This window comes from Echiichthys vipera (genome assembly GCF_963691815.1).
Source record: "Echiichthys vipera genome assembly, chromosome: 1".
Classification (NCBI taxonomy): domain Eukaryota; kingdom Metazoa; phylum Chordata; class Actinopteri; order Perciformes; family Trachinidae; genus Echiichthys; species Echiichthys vipera.
The window spans coordinates 7,880,117-7,900,908 of NC_139826.1; positions in this window are offsets into that span (position 1 = coordinate 7,880,117).

Consider the following 20,792-nt stretch of genomic DNA (forward strand, 5'->3'; position numbering starts at 1 on the left):
TACAAATAAGTTTCATTACGTTACATTTTGTTTTACAAAATTAGGGAAGTAATGTTTAAGTCAAGCCTGATGCCTTTAGTCTCTTCCACAGAGTGAGGTTTACAATTTATAATTTCAACAATGGCAATTGGATTGGTATCAGGAACTGACTGATATGCAAAGCCGAGGTAGCGGTATCGAGACTGAAATAGTTGGATCGATGCATCCCTAAGCCTAAGGTTGTAACTGTTTTATGTCATATTTTTTCCATTGCATTATATTGTGCTGTTGTGTTGGGTACTTTATATGCTTTATTTTTTTGCGGGGGTTTGTTCTGGCATCTCCTTAAAAAATGAGTACATTGTACATTTCAAGGGGTTTATCTTGATACGATAAATTTGATTTGATCGCCTGTGATGCAAACTTGAGGCGTCAAGGGGGCCTTTGACCAAATAGGGAGGGTGAAACAAAAATATGCTATCACGTTGAATTATGGGGATCCACTATTTCTGGAGCTTGACCCATAATATGGACTTAAAGTCAGGATATCTTGGCATTGCTGCTTTAATTTTGACTATCCTTTTTAAGTGCAAGACTCCATTAATGGGCATACCCCTTAAATGTCTAGGCTAGAATACCATTGCTCGGTCCATGCAATGCATTCCAACAATCTGTCTCCAAACTGTTCTGGCTGTGTTGGCATGTGTTTGGCATTTTTGACAGCTACTCCATGAGGATGCATTAAGTGTAAATACCATATAAGTTAATACCACTGACTTTCAAATTAACATAGTGAAATCTTTTTCTTCCTGCCTCCCCTCATCCTCCCGTTCTTCCAACATGTATGCCTGTCTTTCAGCCCGGTGAGGAAGCTCTTGTCTGTGACCACTGTATGCAAAACGTGGCATTAGTCACCAGCTAGCCTCCACTGACACGCCTGCAGTGTGAGGGAGATTAATGCCTACGAGAGACACTTTATTATTCTCTCTCTCCCTTCCTCTTTTTCTCAGATTCTCAGTCTCTCTGCCCCTCCAACCAGCCACACAATTAATTGTCTGCTGCATGCCTCCCTCCCTCTTTCTCTTGCCAGAGTGACAGATGTGGAGAGGTACATGATATGGAGGGGAGAGATGAAGGTAGGGGTGTGTGTTTAAGTGTGTGTCTGTATAGGTAGGTGTGGTTGGGTGGAGCGTTTCAGGAACACATGCTTTTGGCCTTGACAAGCACCTCCCATCCTTGGTCTACCCTGTCCTGCCAACACACGCACACACACACACACACACACACACACACACACACACACACACACACAGAAAATTCCTACTAACCAAGGCTGTCCCTACTGGCCAAAGCTAAGGGTAGTTTTAGGCAGATATATTCTATCAATCTTATGTTTCTGTTTTCACAATACTTTTCATATTTTTACTATGAAACCTAAAGGATGCTTTCTCAGAGGTCTTTAATTTAAAAAAAATACTTGATAAAGTGAAGTGAGTGAAGACAGCACAGTTGGAAGGTGTGTATATTCATGATTTTGGGGCAGTGGTGGCCTAAAGGGTGGCCATCATTACAACCAAGGCCCATAGCCGCCAAACGGCTATGGTCCTAACCACATAGCCTGTGAATGTGATCAGGGTGTTCCTGAAGCATTGCTCTTAGTGTTCTTCCCCTGAAAAAATAAAGGTAAAAAAAATAAATTAAAAAAAAGTGAGAGCAATCTTCAAAGAAAATGTACAAATTTGTGTGACATATTTTGATTGGTGAATGTATGTTACATTTACACTTGGGATATTATTGGTGTCTTTACACTAGACACAAACCAGTGGCTCCCAACTGGTCAAGACACTCCAAGGGGTCATGAGATTCAACTGAGGAGTAGGAAAGAATAAGACAAAAAACAATGTTAGATTTTGATGCTGTGTATTCTTTGTAAAATATTTGTTTTGGCGTGGATCCAGGGATGGAACCAGTGGTAGGTCAGTCTACCACTTTGGTCCAGATCTCCTGAAGAACGCCCATGACTTTGGTGATCTCCTGATGTTTCCTCTGGTGCCACTGTGACGTAAAAAGTATCAGTAAAAAGTATCCCAGCTAATGAATGGACTGCCATGAAATTGATGAAAATGTTTATGGCCTTGTTGGATGAACCATAAAGGCATTGTGATCCCATGAGTTTTCATGTACAACAGCAGGTTAAAGTTTAACTTTTACAGAGAAATATCTCATCATTTATTGGCAGATATTCTTGCTACCAAGATAAGGTATTCTACTAACTTTGGTAGTCCCCAGACTTTTCAGTATCACCAATATCAGGTTTACAATGTTGGCTTGCAGTAGAATCAACACTCATACCCTTTAATAATGTATCCCCCTGACATTTTAAGTACCACCACCAGGTCAAAATACTTGCCAAATTACAGACCTACTGTACAAGTAGAAATACAATGCTATCAGGCATTCTGTACAAGTAGAAATATAATGCCATCAGGCACTAATCATCCTGTGAGACAGACCAAGGGGAGTTTATTCCAGAAAGCTATAGCGAGAGTTACTAGTACAACTGCAATTTCAAGTAGTCCTGGCTAGGTATGTCCCAATACCAGGAATTAAGTAGTATATACCGATAACTACTTATTGGTATTTCAGGATGAGGATGACAGTGATAACACTTTGTTCAGTGTTGTTGTTTTTTTAGTTGCAACTTCATGTCACTATTTTGCCATATAGGAGAGAGGCTTGAGGGGAGGGGGCAAGGGTAATGTGATTTATATGTAATCTGGTCAGTCAGGCTTCTTTCCCACAGTCTGCTGCTCTGAGGCCTGGTATCACCATACACTTAGCATACATCAATGTCTTCTGTGAGCTCACCTGAACTTCCAAACAGCAAGTATGTTAAGTCTGTTTCTCTCTGCTTCTGTTTTCATATAGAACCAGACTGGTTTAAGTCAGCTTAACTGATGTTATGCTGCTCTGTCAGAGGTCTTAAAAAACGCTAACGTTAGCTCATGTCAGCTATAGTAGTAAGGATCTATGTGAAAACAATGGCAGAGAAAAACACACTTGCAGTTTGGCAGCTCCAGGTGAACTTGTGAAAGCTGGCCGTAGATGTATGCTAAAGTCATTCAGGCTAGATGAGGAGGTCCAGTGAAAATGCACGTCCTCCCATTAATTTTGAAAAAAAAAGAAACACAAGCACATAACTGTTTGTGTAACAGTTGGTTGTTTTCTGCAGCAGGTTCTAGCACAAAGCTAGAACCTGCCGCTCTTTCTCTTTTTCTTTGTGAAATTAAGCTGCCTTCAAGTGCAATCAGAAATGCTGTGATTATAACAATGATCTAATAAAAAACATTAATGGTGAAATACAAAGTCTACTTGTGCTACATTCGGGGGTTAAAGAACACAACAGGACATTACACAAGAGGGGGTAAAGTGAACCAGCTGGGGGTAAACTGATCCATTAACTATTCGACTCTGAAACTACCACAACAACACTTGTTGTAGCAGTTAGAATCCTGACAGCTAGCTTGACAACTACACATTCTAGAACTAATGTGAGACTACTAAGAGAGCCATGGCTGGGGGTCAGAACACAGGACCGTTAGAGACAGCTAGTGTCTGGGTATCAGAGCAGAGGAAGGAATCAGAACCAGCTAGAACAGCCTGGGACTCAGAACACAGGACTAAACCCACCTGGATTAGAACATCAGCATACTGTCAAACAAAAATTAGGCCTACTCTACATTCCAGCCCCGAAGGTTACAGGGGAAGATGAAGAGTTGCTCTCTCCATGTGGTTCCTCCAGGCCTTTTAGGTTGAAGCAGCTTCTTCACCACATCACTTTTGGGAACATGTGCCACATCATTTTCCTTTTTGCCACATCGGTTTTCCCTTTTCTTTGCTATTTTGCCTTTTCCTTGGCAGTTTCTTTTGTCTTTCTTCATAAGCCTTTTAAATTGCCTGCTTCTCAGGAGTATCAGTTAGGATGGCTGTCTTCACACACTTTCGTTTGGTTTGTGTTCCGGGGGGACATTTGGGAAGTGGTAGAATTTAACGAGGAGACACATATCCAGGCGAGGCACAATCATGTGGAACAAAAAACAGTGGATGGATTTGCATTGGCGAGTGAATTATCTTTAGCAGGTGGTTCATCTGCAGGGTGTGGAGCATCCGCATCATCTGCAGGGGCAGGCGGCAGCTCAGGGTTTGGCCGGTCTGACACCATGGACGGTGCAAAAGCTTCATCAGGGAAAATCTCTCGGTTATATGGGAAAATCCCAGTGGACCTAAATCCAGAGGGGATGTTGCGTGGCGTCACTGCTGATATGAAGGCCTCATTCACAAGCCCTGCAATCTGGTAGATGGAGACTGTTTTGCCAGGGTTAGTTCTCTTCCACCTATCAAGAGCTCGGCTGAATTGGGTCTTGAATGGGCCAAACACAGTCACGTCAAGAGGCTGCATGTGATGGGATGTGTGGGGTGGGAAGGTGAGTAGAACAATACCGTTTCTCTTGGCTATTTCCACTGCCTTAAGTGAGATGTGAGCTTTAAGATTTTCCAGGATTAGCAGCATGGGACGGTAAAGGGTGCAGTTAGTGTGGTGTAACAGGTGATCTAGGAACTCAGCCCAGATTTCTGGAGGAGGTACCTTTGGCTCCTGGAGGTGCTCCTATCATGAAGCAGTCCTTAATTTTAACTCTGGGGAAGACAAACATGGGAGGTGTGGCATTCCCAGCAGCATTTACTACACACCAGTTCTCCTCTCTCAGCCGATGTGACAGAACCAACTTGCTTTTTTCCTTCCTCTGTCACAACCTGAATCAAATTGAAAGTTTAGATTAAATGGTATGTGCAATCAGTAGGCTACTATTGGTCTAAAGGTACGTTGTATTTCTTATCAGTCCATTCATTTTTTCCATTTCACAGGTTTGCAACATTACTCATAGCATTAGTGTCAGCATTCTGTCTATAGCTAGCTGGTCATTATCACAAGCCACTCAGTATCAGTCTGGTGCTCTCTAATGTATCATGTGTAGATTACCTGTTGTGGCTTTTGTACTGTAAATACGCCTGTTTCATCCACATTGTAGATCATGTATGGAGGGAATGTATGCCTGTTAAAGATAAGAGTCCATCACTGCAGCCAGATTGTCAAAGAACTCCCCAACTCTGGTTTTATTGAAGGCTGTAGCCCTTTCCAGGGATGTTGCCTCTGGAGTTCGGACAGAGAGATGGCGACGTACTAGGAATCTGCCAAACCAATCTGCACCTAGAGTAGAAAATTCATTATTATAAGAATTAGCTTTGTGGCAAGATCAGTTGGCCTGAACCTACAAAATCATGTGATCTCTTGCATACCCTAGCCTACCTGCAGATTGTGCCTTTGTCCAATTGGCAGGGAAAGGGATATTGTTTTTCTCTGCGTATTCAAATGCCAGTTGATGGCACTTAACTGGAGGAAAGCCATGGAACTGATCAGCTAGTTGTTTAAAGTGTTTGGCAAGCTCCTCCTCTATCTCAGCTGTTAATATTATCTTTGCCTCTGCACCCCAGGCTACTGATTTTACTTCCCCTTTCTCTTTTTTTCTTTATGAATTGTAGCAGGCTTGACTTGTCAATATTTCTCTCCCTTGCAGCTGCTCGGATGGTCTTCTTTCCTTCCTTGACCTCATAGGCTGCACTCTCCATCTCTTCAAGGGATGTTTTGACCCAGGTTGTCTTCCTGGTGTATTTTCTTGGCATTATGGCTTTTCTACAATGTTTGTGACATTAAAAATAAAACATATGTAATGTAATATTATGTTAAAATGTGTTTAAGACTAAACTTAAATTGTGCCTCATGGTGGGTAAAGTGAGACAGTGTCTCACTTTACCCCACAGCATTTGTCTCCCCACCACCACCATTTTAGAAAAAAAAACCTCTCTTAGCAATCAAGACTAATCTTCAGCTAGCATCATCACATGGTTTTAAATGTTGGTATTTCATCAACATATATGACATACATTTCTCTACCTGAATCAATTTGCTTTGGCACAACAGTTGATTAAGTTGACATCAAGAACATTTACTTTTACATGCAAAAATATATATTTTTGGGAAAAAAAACATGCTTACTACAGCACAATAAGGTCCTCTCCTTCATGGCCAATGGGAAATGGGAGGGGCTTGAAAACCTAATGGTTATATGACCACAAGTGTGTTCTGTTGCCTAGATACAAGGGGTGTCTCACATTACCTGATGTCTCACATTAGCCCGTTCTCCCTACTTGTGATTGCACTTGTGATTGCATGCCAACCAAGAAACTGGACATGTGCTTTGACTCTGCCTGGCCTTGGCCCAGCTCTGATTTGGCCTCCACTGGCTCTGCCCGGTGTTCTGTAAGCCTGCTGGAGCTGCGAGCCGTATATGAAGCTTCTCCCCTTGGCCCTCCTCTTCAACAGCTGGGTGTCAGTTGAGGTGACTTGAGTTGGTAAATTTTAATGAGCAGATCTAGTGACCACTGGCCATTTGATATTAAACTTTTCCTTTCAATAAAAGTAGGATTCTGGAGATAGTGTGAAATATAGGCCTAGCTTTTGTAAGGTTTAAAGTGTAATTCAGGCGCAAAATCATCCCATGGTCTTTTTTGGCACTTACATACATCAAATAAGCCATTGATACAGTTTTTTTTTTTGTGTAACAACTATTAACTAAGAATTCCGGTAGAGTCACTAACAGCCAGACTTGGCTAACACTAATTACCTCGGGGCAGTACAGTGATGGCATTACAACGGCTTTTTTAATACTGCTCAAAATGACACCGACCCTCTGCAGTAGCATGAGAAGAGTCCATACACATAAAAAGAAGTACCAATGGGCTCCTTCCTTTTGTATTGAATTTGGTAATCGACTTGAATGGACTTTACTATGAGAGGAGGTGGTACCGGGGCCAGTAGGTAAATCTTTCAAAACACTCTTTTAATAAACTCTGGGTTCACTAACTACGTTGTTGGTGCTTCGTTTTATGTGTAGGGACTCTTATCATGCTACTGCAGAGGTTTGGTGTTATTTTAAGCAGTATTAGTGGTTAAAAATAGCTGATTTAATGCCTTCACTGTACTACCCTGAACTAATCAGTGTTAGCCACATCCGGCTGTTAGCGACTCTCCCGTATTACTCTGTTAATAGTTGTTACACAAATAAAACTGCCTCGATGGCTTATTTGACAAATGTAAATGCCAAAAAGAACATGGGATGATTTTGCGCCAGAATTACACTTTTCATTCATTTATCTTCAATCGTTTTTCGTGGTCACAGGGGGCTGGAGCTGATCCTAGCTGACATCAGGCTTGAGGCGGGATACACCCTGGACAGAACGCCAGTCTATCGCAGGGCGGTGCCCTTTTCAACGAGGAAATATTCATTCGCCTAATTACTATTGAATAATTAATAAGGTGATTAATTAATTTATTAAAACGTATTCGTGTAGTATCTCTCCACTCTCCTAAACATATCCTGAAGATTGTATCCGTGTTACCTGTGGTACTGTATAAAAACGTTCACATTTCACATTTTAAGAATTTTTGCATCGACTCGGTAGGTACCAAACTATTTGTTCTCATGACATCCCTAGTTCCGGCTGCGGCCCATATAGTGCTGTCCACGTCCAGTACGTCAACCGTGCATCGTTCAGGTCAAGTGACTGAATATGGGACAACGTTGCAGAAAGGTCAACGCCGTGTACACACACACACACACACATAAAATAATGTTAAGAGAGGAAAAAGAGGGGAGGTGTAAAAAGCGTGCGCGCCTCGTCCCTGTTTATGTGACTTTCAAAGTTTTGTTGGTGTGTCAGTGTGGGAAGTTCCGATGCTTGTCAATGTCCTATATATTTAACTAGCTGCATTTGCAACAAAAAAGCTGTTTTTCAGATTATATTCCTTATTATTCGTTATTTTATGTGTCAGCCTGGTCTCACCAAAAGGCGTGTGAATGACACGCTATTTCTTAATTACAACGCATGTCATGTTTTTTGCGTGTCATTTCACGCCATGTAGTCTCAATTGACTTGTATAGCGCAGAGATGGCGTTGTCATTTCACGCACAAATGTCATTGAGGGAAAACCCACGTGTTCGTATTTCTCCGGAGAAATACGAAGTGGTGGAGCTTTCTGTCAGAGGGTTGTTTTTAAATCAATATTTCATGTGAAGGATGGCTGAAATAACGGGCGTGAAATGCCCTAACCCTAACCCTTACCCTAACCCTAACCCTAACCCTGACCCTAACCCTTACCCTGGGGAACTACGGGCGTTAAATGACACGCGAAAAGCTTAATATGCGTAGACATGCACGCGAAAAGTCATGCAAGTTATGAAAAGTGGCGTGCTATTTATACGCCCTCCCATGAGACCACATTGTATGTGTACATATTGGTAATGGCAAATGATAAATTATTTTGTTTGTATGTTTATTGTATTATTTGTTTTTTTTGTGTTGCTCAGTTGCTTTTGGTAAAGTTAACTCTTGTTTTTCCATGGCTATAAAGCCCCTTGAATTAAATAAAATAGATTTTCACCGCAATGGTCGCTGTCAATAAAGACTACATCTCCCATGATCCCATGCTACACAACATTAAAAAAAGACTTATTTTTCCATTTCCACTTATAGTACAGCGGGGTAAAAGAACATAATTAAAAATAACTGGTAGATTCTATACACATTTATGGGTCAGGAAGCTGAAAAAGTAAGATTCATGGTACGAAACAAGTGCACAAACCAAGAGAGCGATACAATAGAAATGTACGAAACATATAAGTAAACAAAAATAGTGTACAGCTACCACAGACAGAGCTATTTTTACATTGTCTTCCGTCTGAGAAAAGTTTAATAGTCCTCTGATGTTACATCTGTAGGTTAAGCATAGAATAACTGTTATATTTGCCTTCATCTGTTAAGCCCACACGCTTAGCATACTGTCTGTAGTGGCCATATTGTATGTCAAGTGGTTTGACAGAGAGACAATACTAAGAGGGAGACAGAAGAGGGGAGGGACTTTAAAAAAAGTAGCAATGTTGAAGCTGAAAGGACACCACACAAATTGTTAGCTCTGAGAGGCTTTTAATGCCTCCAAGTTTTCACAGGGAGATGTTTAACAGATGTTATGGTGTACTGTACATACATACCTACACACACCCCACTGATCAAAAAAAGAGACACATTTTTCAGCTACAGAAAAAAAAGAGAGACACAGAGAGAGCAAACATCCTTTAAAAGGTTGACATTAGGTATTCAGACACCAGAGAGCAAAGTGCCGGCAATTAAACCAATCAATCTTGTTGTTGCTCTGGAGCCAACATCTGGTCCAATGGTCCTGGTAGGCCGCTGTCTGGGGATGGGGGTGGGCATTCGTCGTGGACAGACACTTTGAGCTGTCCTTCAGTGATCTCTCTCTCTCTCCCCCCCACACACACACTCACATCCACAAATAGAGAAATGACTAGGAAAAATGTTCAGATATACACACACACATCCCCTCGTCCCAGGTCCGTACGGGCCTGTTGTCAGCCGGTTCTGCTGTGTTGTTTCCTTTGTTATAAATAACAACAGGCCACCTGGACTCCTCCAGCCCGTTACCACAGGCCTGGTGTGTGTGTGTGTGTGTGTGTGTCTGTGTGTGTGTGTGTGTGTGTGTGTGCACGGCAAGGTCTTAATGATCCCCCAGGCTAGCTAGGCTGAGCCGAGGCTCAAAGCAGAGCAGAGCACCTCATCCCGGGCTAATGGGACAATAGAGGATTGCTTGTGTGTGTGTGTGTGTGTGTGCGCTTATGTGTGTGTGCATGTGAGCGTGTTTGCATGAGTAGGTGTTTACGTGAGTATATGTGTGTATGCGTGGGGTGTGTTTGCGTGCCTACACATGAAACCGTGAGAATGTGCATGTGTTTGCGTGTTTGTGTGTGTCCTTGCGTGTGTGTGTGTGTGCGTGTGTGTGTGTGTTAATGGGACGGTGGAGGATTGGTTGGAGGACTGACTGGTGGCAGAGACGGATGGCCTGGGACAGAGACTGTGCTGACAACCAGTGAATACGGGGCAACGTTGCAGAAAGGTCAACGCCGCACACACACACACACACACACACACACAAAATAATGTCAGGAGAGGAAAAATAGGGGAGGTGTAAAAAGCGTGTGTGCCTCCTCTCTGCTTATGTGACTTTCAAAGTTTTGTTGGTGTGTATCGGTGTGTGTTTAAGTATGGATGTGTTTGGGGCATATTTGAGCATTCAGACCTTCATATTGTAATTCACAATTAAACTAATGAGGAGCTTGAGTGATTTTCAATGCGCCGACTTCATGTATTTTAAAGTCCAGTTCACAAATTAAAAGAATTATCATCCAACAATGCATGCTAGTGGAACACTGATATACAGATGTTAAGATGTTGAAGGAAAAACCCTGAATAAATGACAGGAGAAGCGTAATAAATGCAGATGGGGCACAATGCTTTGATGAATCACATGCTTTGGCCTTCACACTCATCAGATCTAGATAGTGCTCTCCTGGCCTGGAAACCCGCCACAAATCTGCCTAACTCATGTTTCATTTATCCTGGCAGAAAGGTCTGGCCCCTCTCCCATACAGATAGATTTCCAGTGGACCAATTACAATTACAGAAAGTGTCACCGTCCAGTTCAGCATAGTTTTTAAGGCTCACGAAACTCAGATCTAACTGTAAAAGGTAGCGCTGATCAAACATGACTCAAATTCTTTATCTGTATTGCCTATTTGTCACGTGAAATGTTTTTCAGAAATTAATTTAGTTTGCTTTTTATCTATGATTTGAAAAAGTTTCTTACCTGGCTCACTTGTTTTCCACTGACCAAACACTGCCGTTTTGTTGCTGGTATTGGTTGTAGGTCATGTTTCTTGGCTCTGATTGGTTGTAGGTTGTAGGTCTAGCGAATTGTGACCAGAGGCATTTAGGTCCACACCGTTGACAGCCCTTGGAGAGGGCCCAGACTAATAGCATTGGGGATTAGTCTCACAAAACTCAGATCAATTGCCTATTTCTTTTTTTAAATGTTTTCAGAAACAAATGTTTGTGTACTGTTTAGCTGTAATTTGAGAGAGACTTTTTTTTTTGGTCTTTTAAAACGACAAAGCAGTGCTTTAACTTGCATGTGTCACTCAGCACTGTGTCTTTTCGTTATTCTGATTAATTGTTGGTCACATATTGGTTGGTCTATTTATCTACCGTTGCCCATAGACTGTATATACAGATGGACGGCTTGCCAGCTCCCTGAAACTGAAGGCAAAACATCTTGATCGTCTTGTTTCTAGGTAGCAAAGACTTCCAGCTCTCTGCTCAATCAATGGTTCAGACCTCATGAGGTGTGTCCAGAGGGGTGTGTTAATGTAGTAAGTGACGGGTAAATCAGACAATCAAATGTTGCTATTAGTGGGCGAGACACAAAAAACATCACCTTACTCCTTCCAGCAGTTGGGTGTGTGTGTGTGTGTCTGGTGTGTCAGAGCTTGTTGTGCAACGTTTAAGAGCTGTTCTCATCTTTAAAAAATATCCAAACACATTATGACTTTGCGATTTTGAAGGCCCAGAGCCCAAGGCTTACTACTGGTCATAAGTCTCATCCCCACCATGTTAACAGGTGGGACATGGGCCAAACTAAAAAGTTAGAGTACACATCAAATACATTTCTCCCAAAGATGACTTCTGTCTGTGATAAGTTTTGTAATTGATGCTATAAAAACAGGCTATCATGATTGACTGTGAACAACTTGTGATTGGATGGGCGGGTGTTTGAATGGGCCTTTGTTAACTCGGCTCCACTGCAAAATTAAACATGTCGCCACCCCTATACAGGATATTTCGGCTTCACTTTTGTAAAATGGGAGGAAGTGGAGGCATTGGTTTTGTATTCATATTTGTGAATCAATCAAGCGATGCCAGGCTAGCAGTTGGCACAAGCTGTGTCCAATATGCTTAACAATGACTGGCTTATTCACAGCTGTGTAGCACGTAACATCCAATGCTATTTTATTACTTTCTCAACTCTGCCAGCACTACATCCATCATCCTGGAAGGCAAGGCTTTGGAGGAGGTTAAGGAGTTCACCTACCTTTGCAGCATTGTCAACAAGCAGGGTGGCACAGATACAGATGTGAGAGTCAGGATTGGCAAGGCCGGAGCAGCGTACCTCCAACTAAAAAACATCGGAAGTGCAAAAGACCTGGGGCCTCATGTATCAATGTTGCGTACGCACAAAAACGTGGCGTACGCCATTTTCCACGCCAACGTTCGGATGTATCAAAAGTGAAATGACCGTGGAAATGTGCGGTGCGCCACGCAAACTTCATGGCTGTCGTACGCACGTTTCTACAGCTATTGTTTCGTCGGCGACACTTAGAGGTGATGCTAGGAAACTGTTAGTTATGTGAAAACAATTCATCCTCAGTGTAATGTGAGCATCAGAGACACATTAATGGACAATTAACACACACGTGTTTGCAATCGAAAGGATATAAAATAAGGAGAAGGATATAAAGCATGCGCAATTTAATAAAAAATGGAATTAACAATGGCAGCCTTGGCCTTGTTAGAAGACATCGCAAATGGTTATGTCAGCCGTGAGAGGGTGTTTAGAGAGCGGGAAGATCTGTTTGCAAATGACGACAACTGGCTCATGAGTCGTTTCGGGTTGCCGAGGCCAGTGTTACTGGAGCTGTGCGCGGAGCCGCGGCCAGACTTAGAACGACACACGCCCAGGAGCCAGGGGTTGTCCATTCCCACACAGGTGCTGACCACTCTGGGATTTCTGGCAACGCATGACTCGTTCAATCTAAACAATAGCATGGTTGGTAACAGGTTGGAGGCTGGCACGGTGCGCGATGGGTGGCTTCTCGGTGAGTAAATCATTTATCCGTTCAATGCGCCCCGAATTTAAACCAGCACAATGCCCGTTTGGACACGCGCATTCAAATATGTGTATTTGTTTTTTTCCCTGGTGAAAAAAGAATGTCTCCTTGTGTTCATTATTCGTCTCAATAAACGCGTGCGTAAAGTTGGAACCTCTGCAGTCATTAATATAAGTGTGATCAGTCTTGTCAATCCTTGTAATGCAGTTATTTTGTCCTGTTTGTTTTCCCCCGAACAGTAGTGTGATTTATATATATATACTGTATATATATATATATATATATATATATATATATATATATAGTTACCCCTGAGAACGTGGCTGATGACCCCTCTCACTAACCCCGGCACCGACCAAGAGGGGAGATACAACGACCGCCATTCCCGAACTCGGGCAGTGGTGGAGAGGGCAATTGACCTATTGAAGGGGCGCTGGCGCTGTCTAGACAGGTCGGGCGGGGTGCTGCTGTACACACCTGAGAAGGTGTGCCGCATCGTGCTGGCCTATGGTGTCCTGCACAACTTGGCACACCGCCATGGCATACCACTGCCAGAGCACACCCCCCCCCCCACCAGAGGAACCGGATGCCGGACCCGTCAACCTCGACCCACCCCGCAAAGCGATACGGGCCCGTCAGCGTCTGATTTCAATGATGTAAAGAGGCAAGGACACGATTTACTTTGTACGTGCATTTATTGCATGATAAATATCTCCCAGTGCATTGACAATTTGATCTAGACGATCACTGACGCCACGGATTGCTCTCACTATTTCCTCCTGTGATTCCAGCACAGCTTGTGAAAGGACACGGCCAGTCGGGCGGACGTCAGCTGGCGTGGAGTCGCCGGGGCGCGTGGTGCTGGAGGTGCCGGTGGAGACGCCAGGGCGCACGGTGCAGAGGGAGGAGCCCTCTCCTGTCTCATCGTCTATTGAGAAATAATAATTAAAAAAAAAGAAGTAATTAAACATGAGTCAATGTGTTTATATCCTGGCAACTTAACGCACGAGCATGTGTAATGTGAGCAGCCTAGTATAATGACATTTCTGAGTTTAACACATTTACCTTGAGGATGATCTGTGTCGCCTTCATGGCCCCACACAACTCCGCTTAGAGCTGTTCCCTCCACAATAGCCGCCACTCTCTGATCAAAAGGGGGTCAGTTCCTCCCCTCCTGTCACCCCGCCCGTTGCGGTGATACTTCGGCGGTGGGCCGAAATCCTCCGCTTCACGTCGGACCATTTTTTTATTTATTTCAGTGGTTGTGCGCTGCTCCGACCCAACAGCGTTCACTGCCTCACACACACACTCCCCAGAAATGTCTTTTTCTTTGTGTTTATCCCTAAAAAGAGGCTACCAAATAAAACCGCTCTTCGGTCTCCACTTCATTTAATAAAATTTCGAGCTTAGACTCGTTGAAGTTGCGCTTCTTACCTTTACTCATCGTTTAAATCTGATAGTGCAGAGAGGGAATCCCCGGTGCAGGCCCTATTTACATTGATTTGCATATTTAAATGGGGGCGTGGACAGGGAGGAGTTAAGCACTTCTGCATGTGCGCTCAATTCCACGTTGATTGGGATGTACAAAGGAAAAGTGCTTGGATCCATGCGTACGCACACATTGATACATCTGAATTTTTTTGTGCTTACGCCAGTTTCTGGATTCTAGCGTACGCCATGTTTTAGTAAGAAAGCCACGCAATTCTTAGTACATGAGGCCCCTGGCCATTACAACAAAGATCAAGATCTTTAACAGCAATGTGAAGTCAGTCCTACTGTACGGTGCGGAGACATGGAGGACTACAGCAAATACTACAAACAAAATCCAGTTATTCAGCAACAAAGAACTGTGGAAATGTACCAACCAAAAGCCAGCGACAAACACCACAAGACAGTCCCTCAAGTGGAATCCCCAAGGGAAAAGAAAGAGAGGTCGACCACCAATAACCTGGTGCAGAGACTGGGAGGTGGTTGCCAAGAAAATGTGCTACACTTGGGGACAGCCTGAGATGCTTTCTCAGGACTGAGATGCTTGGATAACTCTTTTTGGCGACCGAAACCCCAGAAGGGGAAGTAGGCGATAACTAACTAACTTCCTTGGAGGTGGATGCCAAGAAAATGGGCTACACTTGGGGACAGCCTGAGATGCTGGCTCAGGACTGAGATGCTTGGATAACTACATACTTTGTTAACGTTGCAGTCATCACCCCACCTCCAACCTCTAACCCCTGCGGTGTCACATAACAACAACAGTGCTGCGTGAGAGGAGAGAGACTGTATACTGAACTGTACTCCGAGCCACATGCATGGGAATTAATTAGGCTGACCATATACCTCTCCCTTTTTTCTGATGTTCTGAATAAGTCACTAAATTTGTCGCTAGTAGCTTTTTATAAATAAAGTTGCCAAGAAAAAAGGTCGTTTTCGATCATGTGGATGTACCCTTAGGTTCTTTGAGAGCTCCCTCAAACATCAGGGCCTTTTTTCCGCCAAATCAAAATTTAAAACCATTTGCTATTTATGGTCAATTTCCTAACATAAATATATTTGACTAAAATGAGGAAATATCTTTTGGAAAAATCCCTCCAGTAGAGATCAGAGACTTGAAAAACCTATACGAGTCTAACAGCTATTTTCCCCCCATTAAAATATACATTAATAAACTCTTGCAGTGTTATGCTGCATTCATGGACAAATCACATATATTTATTTCCAAGCAATAACGTCACATACAACAAGAATCTGCTTGGTCAAACATGCAAGATACATTTGAAGTCACATAGATTGATACATTTCACTATTTCTGTTCTAAACCAGGGTTATAAATTACTAATTTATTAAGACAGTGTTTTATAGATACACCTCTAGTGTGAGATATTAGCTATGCAGTTTTTACTGCTTCCTGTGGTTTTCAGTTTCTTTTTCTCGAGAAACTGCAGAGAATAGTCAGTAATAGGCTTCCAAAATAACTATGTGACGTAAAAATAAAAAAAGAAACAAGCAAGCAGTGTGAACTGTGAAATGCAGAGCACAAAACGTGTTTGCCTACTTAGTTTTCATTTCACTTTACTGGTTTGTTTAGCTCTGAGGCAACCAGTTGGTGTTCCATTTCATCTAAAACTCCTTGCACTCTTGTCTTCCTTGCAGAAGAAAGATCCCATGCTCCACACTCATTCATTGATTATACAATAACACCAATTTTAGAATATGAAGGTGGTTTGGGGAATGCTGATCCTTGTGATCTGTGTGTGTGTGTGTGTGTGTCTGTGTGTGTGTGTGTGTGTGTGTGTGTGTGTGTGTGTGTGTGTGTGTGTGTGTGTGTGTGTGTGTGTGTGTGTGTGTGTGTGTGTGTGTGTGTGTGTGTGTGTGTGTGTGTGTGTGTGTGTCTGGGGGAAGTCCCTGATGTCTGGAGCATGTGTCTGGCCGTGCTAAAGTCACAGGGTTAAGTAGGATTCAGACCAGGGAATACACTGCTGCAGATCTGGCACTAATATAGTGCACTACCACCAACACATGCATTGCATACAGTGCACTGTAGCAAAGAGGTCACTGTAGCCCTAAGAGGCTGGTTAGGCCACATTCATTCCATTCCACCATGGTAATTCCAAATCACTGTACACAAAATAGTGGGGTTTCTGAGAAATAATGATATTGTTCATAAGAGAGAATAACCCAGTACAGTACACCCCCCCCCCCACACACACACACACACACACAGACACACACACAATTTGTGCATAAGCACAACTACTTGTTCTAGCTTTACCTGCTAGATTTTAAAATAAAGGGATAAGGAAAGACAGAGTAAGGGTAGGAGGGTCCAGAAGGTCCAGTGTGTGTATGTGTGTGTGGGAGTTGCCCCTGCCTCAACATTTTGGTCCAGCTGGGTCAGCGTCCATCCTCACGCTCCAGCCCCCAGGCAGTGACACCCAGACCCTTGATCTCCATTTCTTTCTGCCACACAAATACATTTTCTGCAACCTGCAATACATGATGATTGTAATCTAAAATAAATGAAAGAGAAAAACACATGGGAGGGTGGGGCGGGGGGGCATAGAAAAAGAGTGGGGTGTGTGTGTGTGGGGGGGTGGGGGGGCATAAGGTAGAGAGACAGAGAGCATTATCACCTTGGCCGAGCATCAGGAGTTAGAAAAAAAACAAAAGAGTGGGAGAGAGAAAAGAAGGTCCACGGGCAAATTCATCTTCCCCTGCTACAATCAATCTCTGGCCAAAAGAAATACACAATAACTAGGCAGGAAGAGGCCAAGATTAATGGGCCACCGACATCTCCACTGACCAGCATCCACCTCCACCCAATACCACCTCTCTCCCTCTCTCTCTCTCTCTCTCCATGTGCCTCTTTCACATGCCCTCTTTCTTTCTTCAGCCTGTCTCCCTAAACCCATCCCTCTTTCTCCCCTCACACTTTTACTCTTCCTCTCCCAGAAAAGCCCTGTACTTTTTTTTCCTGATGCACACCCACTCCTCCCGCTCCACCTCCCCCCACACACACACCTTGTCTCTGCCACATGCAGTGATCGATCGTTTCTGCTGACTGTTTAACAAGTGCATTAGCAAGCTTTAATGAGAGCGGCCAGTCACTGAGCAAATGCATGCAAGGGCAAACAAGGCCAGGCGTGCCCACTATCCAGCACGGAGCAAAGGGAAGAATGGATTTCCCTCAACGTTAGGGATAATCTTCTAGATACGGTTTCTGTTTTAGGTTCACTAGATGAACATGTTCAATATCCAATTTAAGTCATGTCCAAAAGGCCATAGAAACAACATACATGCTCTTGGAACATAAAGGAAATGTTTTAGAAAGTTGTTAATACTTTAAAATGCCATTTTATTCTCTATTTATTTAGTATTTGTCTTGTTATTATCTATTGGAATTGAAAGTAGCGGGATGACAGGAAAAAGACAGAATTGAGAACAGCTTGAAACACAGATCCCTGGCGAGAGACGGACAAACCTCATGGCATGTATCTAAGAAAGTTAATTCAAGTATATTTCATCCTTAATATGTGACCATTCTGACTTCATGGATTGTGCTAGGGAGCATCCTACAGCTTTCCAAAATAACACTAAATTGATTAGGTTGTCTCTGAGTCTGACCGAAAGTAAACACAGATCCTATGTAATAGCCACATAGCTGACTGCAAGTTACATCAAGGGTAACTTGCTATTTGACCTTACCACCTTACATACTCATCTGTGCATGCCAGTTCGTTGATATGACTGAATGGAAGAAACTCCAATGGCAGATAATCCTGTGGAGAAAATGAGAAAAATCAACAGTCGGTTTTGGCTTGAGTACATACAAGAAGCTAAATACTCACTTCAAACAGCTGTCAACTCTGTCAACTTAGATGCTATATTATATTTTATTTTATTTTATTTTATATTTTATTTTATATTTTATTTGTTGTAGATATGTCTATATCTTGCCTCCTTTTATATTTTATATTTACCTTTTTATATTGTATTTTTTTGGTGGTTTCTGGAGCCTTGCAACGGAATTTCGTTTGTATACATGGAAATTTGTGTGAATGACAATAAAGTTTGTCTAAGTCTAAGTCTAAGTCTAAATGGAATGGATAAGGAAAGACGAAGAATGGAGTCAGAGGCAGAAAGGCTATAGGACTGTGCAGAAAGACAACTACATAAGTAAGCGGGTGTTGTTCCTGCAGTCGCTACTTTACAGGAGGAAAATTGACTGAGGAGGAAACCTTTTGCTGCGAAGAGTGGGCCCTGTTGATGCCAGACTTGGAAAACCAAGATGTCTCCATGGATAAGAGTAATCCAAGATGTGTGATTAAGTTACATCTACACTTACAGATCTGATCAAAACACCACCCCAACATCAAATTAAAGAGAATATGGAGGGTGTTTGGACCACATGGTCTGCTCTCCATACGGTAAGAAAGCACAATGTGCTTTTGGTTGTACATTTGACTTGACCCCACCATGATCTGACATTACAATGGTAGCAAGTTGAACTTGATATTGATCATTATGTTATTAGAAAACATGGATATTCAGGTCTTGCTTTCTGGTTGTATTTAGATGGTAATGCTAGATTTGACAACTCTCACAAGACCCACTTCTTGACTATATATACTAACCTTAACCATTTTGGGCCAATACCTAACCGTAACTATCTAACTTTAACTATTTGAGGTCTGCCTAACCATATCATGAAACTTTTGCAATAATGGGTTACCATCTAGACCACAACCCTATTTTCTGTCTTTACTTTTGGTCGGACACAGAGAAAAATTAAATGATTCATGTAAACATAATGTTTATTTGGAAACTCCAGGAGCCTCGCACTGCTTGCCCTGATACAGTTGTTTTGCACAAGGCCTTATTCAAAAAAGTGGCAACTACAAAGTTGGAATGACCCATATTAGCCATATTTAGGGGACATACTGTTTATACCCTGTAGGATGACAGGCTTGGAAAATGTCAATATGTCCATAAGAAAAATAACATACATGGATGGATTATCTTGTCTTTTCTCGTCTATCTGATCTGTTATTATATGTACATATTCAGTTAAATACAAACCTTTTTTAACAATATTTTAAAAAGAGTATCAAAAAATATTATGGAATATTTAAAGGTTGAATATGTAGAATCTTTATAGAAAGCTATATTTTTTTAAATAATACAAAAATGAAAGTATTAAAAAATATATATATAATATAAATGTATTTATATATATATATATATATATATATATATATATATATATATATATATATATATAAATAAATATATATATATATATATATATATATATTTAGTCTTAATTAACATTTTCTTAAAATTGACAGGTCTGACAATGACTTTCTGTCACGCTCTGTTTCTATTGTAGCAGCCAATAGCATTGGGCATTGCGGGTTGACAGGGTTGTCGGTTGTTAGGCTTCAGAAACAAGGAATCATTTTGAGCTGACAGCTGGCTAATCGATGACACACACTCAAAGATAGACTTCCAGTTGAAGACTGGCTAACGTTAAATACTGTTGTAAAATGAACTGATTAGTCCAAAATTAGTAGTTACTCCTATGGCTTGTATCGTTTGACACACTCGGCAACGAACCTGGCAACCCGACTGCTGGAAATATTTTTTGTTGTTGTGACTACGGTCTTAAGACACTAGATGGCGGTGTTCTGCTCATTCTCCAGATTCAACCTTCAGGGCCAATAACACATTTAACACTTTTTAACATTTCCACATTAATTCAGTTTACTAAGGAGCATATCTTGCCACACTGCCCACAACTACGTACCCAGTTCACTTAAATCATCCATCTTTGCTCTCTACATCTTAGCCGTTTTTATCCCTCGGGTTTGCATAAACTACAGGATACAAACTTCTTTTTGAAATACATAAATGTGAAAATGAATGGTTACCTTAAAAAGTAGTTGCTTTTTATTGGACTAAACACACCAACAATAGTTTTCACAAAAACATTACATTAACTTTATTTCCTCAAAAGAGCTTATCATCCTCGCACAAGTACAACTTTCCGTGACGTGTGCCATATATCCAGGTCATAATGATTTATGCCAGCCTAAAATGCCCTGTAAACTCCACTCCTGAATATAAAAAGGTAAGAAAACTGAGTTTCACCAGGTTAAATCTGCAACATATCTCTAGCAGGAATAAAAGTACAGGAGATAACATGGATAATAAATGAATCTGTTGGAAATCTATCGGTTCCTTATCAACATCTTGGGAAAGCAGTACATTCAGACTGCCAATGGGGACGGCTTTTGATTGTAGCAAATGGGTTGTAGTGTGTCTCATTATATACGGTATACAGTATATGAGAGTAATCACATCTGCTTCATTGTTTTTACAGTGCATGCGGACAGTTCTCCTATAAGT